The sequence below is a fragment of the Rhododendron vialii genome, chromosome 10a (genome assembly GCF_030253575.1).
Source record: "Rhododendron vialii isolate Sample 1 chromosome 10a, ASM3025357v1".
NCBI classification, from domain to species: domain Eukaryota; kingdom Viridiplantae; phylum Streptophyta; class Magnoliopsida; order Ericales; family Ericaceae; genus Rhododendron; species Rhododendron vialii.
The window spans coordinates 31719146-31721830 of NC_080566.1; positions in this window are offsets into that span (position 1 = coordinate 31719146).

Consider the following 2685-nt stretch of genomic DNA (forward strand, 5'->3'; position numbering starts at 1 on the left):
ACAAGACAACCTCCTCCCCACTGGCTTCCAAAGGACACACCTCACTAGGTGGGGACACTAAAAAGGCTTCCCAAAATTGCATTACAGGCTCCCCAAAAATCGCTCCATCAGTCTATTCTCCTCATTCATTGAACTCTGCAATCCGATGAGCAAGGGTGCCGACGACAACATTTATGTTCTCCGCTCCCTGGTATCATGATTCTACGTAGAACGATCCAAAAAGCATACACGACTCAACCCAAGTGTATTCAAACAGGAGCCCAAGACAGGTATTCGACTTTCCTCCTCACCTTTGATTGCCAACACTTTCCCCTTTCCCCCTTCCAAAGACATAGTCCATCAATGTCGCCCACTATATCGACTATAATTTCTGCATACAAACTATTTGACAAAAGGTTCCTTTAAGTTCTTTTGGCTTATAAATGGTTTGACGAAGACGATTTGAAGATGTAGTACATATTAGAACTCCAAACGTACTAAAATCAAATGGTGAAAATGTAAAATAGTTGATTATGAGTCAATTCCCCTATAACTTTCTCCTAGCTGATAGGTGCCTTTGAGTTTTTTTTGGAGGAGCACCTCCTCCTGAAACAGCACCAAAGTGAAAAATTGGATTGACCTATTACTTGTTGAAAATACCTCTTTGAATCCAAAGGATTGACCTATTACTTGTTGAAAATACCTCTTTGAATCCAAATCTGACATGCTCAATAGGTTTTCCTAGACTCTTAGTTTCCAAATGTGCCCTCCACCTTTGAAATAACCGAATTGGTGAATCTCTCTTTGATCATATTTTAGATGATGGTAATGAAACATGATAATAACTTTATCGGTTATGATTATTTCGATAAAGTAATCTCCAGGAATGCATGTGGTTATTTTTGTTCAAAGATTCGTTGTGTTTGGAAGAAAATTTTCATTTGCATGAAGTCCACTTTTTTTTTTGTTGAAGGAAGACTTTATACATGGTAAATTGTGATTCTCCAATGTAACTTCTTGAAAACTTGAATGTTGGGATTATTCAATGTTTGACTTGAATTAATATGTGATTTATTAACTAGATAGTCAGAAGTTCGTTGGTTCTCCTACCAGTACTGTCGTTACTCTCGGTTAGTATGCCGTCAAGCTATGATTTCAATCACAGCATAAAGCTAAGGATGCCACTTTTCTTATTTAGAACGGATGGTGAGTTTGGTAGCTCTGTGAAGTGGAACCCTATGGTTAATGTAGAGGGCTATGAGTTGCATGCATTTGGAACTCTCTTAGAGCAACAAACATGCCATATTAATTCGTTGTACTGACAAGGGTATATCTCACTTGGGTGTGAGCTGTGTACGAGACTGGTCGTACTTGGGCAACATGAGGTGGGGGGGGATTCCAAGGCTAAGGAATGTGGCCCTACTATCAAGGAAGAAAATATTGGACGATTCAATTGAATGGAAATGGGGTAAGCTGAAATAGTTTGAATCCCAAAGTGTTGTGAATCTTAGTAGTGTTGGGATAGGGAATTTGATGAAACAGAACGACCGGAGAGAGCCTCTTTCTTTATGGACCTTGGTTCCCCTTTTGCCAGGTGAACCTTTTTTCAATAAAATGATCTGGGCAAATCAAGGTGAGATGTGGTGCGGTTATTTTGATTATGGCATTATGCTAACGAACATTCCCCCTAAGAGTAGGCGCTGGAAGGATCATATGTAATATGGTTGAGAAGCAAGCAAGGCCAAGTGTGACGGTGAGAAAGTTCAATGTTTTTTTTTAGAACAAAAATGTGAAAACGTTCAATGTTGATGGTGATCAGAAGGCATTTGCTGAGAAAGGATTCCAGTTAGGAAGCTTCCCCACAATACTCCTATGCCCGATGCACTCTTCTCAGCCAATAGGTACACCTTTGAGAAGAAGGATGTCAATTCTTCGATGGCTTTCAAGAATGCTCTCAAATGACAGTAAACAAAGCATCATTAATGCAAGAGTCTTTAACACATTAAACGATTGAAAACTAGGAGTTTCCTTCATCCGTGCATGTTTAGCTTGTGGAAGAAACACAAAAGTGGACTCTGAAATTTGCAACAGCAACACAAAAGCACATAGAAATGCATAGACAGTAATTAAAACCTGTGTGTATGAGAAATGCATGGACAGCCGCTTTTGTCGTGGTCCAATTAAAAATAATTAGACGTGGCCAAGAGATTTATGCAATCATCATCTCCTCTAGTTTATTCATAAAAGTATGAGTTTTGATCATGTTTTTTTACTTTTTTCGATTCCTCTAGTAGAGACAAATACACACAAATTTAATGCAATACTTACAAATGCAGAAAAAATTTGAACAAATACAAAACAATAAGCAACTTTGGCTTATCTCGCCAAAATGGGTCTAAATGCCTCTTAAAATGTAAGTTACAAAGTTGATTAAAATGAAGTGGTTTCGAGCTATTTAATTTTGACTGAATAGTTTTTGTATTCAACCATTTTCTCCTCCACCACTATCATCCACATCACTACCACTATTATATTGTCATTGTTAGATAGCTTGATATATATTGTTAGCCCATTTCCTAACAGTTTAAGCTTTTGAGAGAGTTGGTAACTTAACATGATATCAGAGCTCAGATTGCAAGAAGTCTTAGGTTCAAGTCTCTCTATTTGCATTTGTTCCCCGTTTGCATTATGTTTCTCCCATTTGCA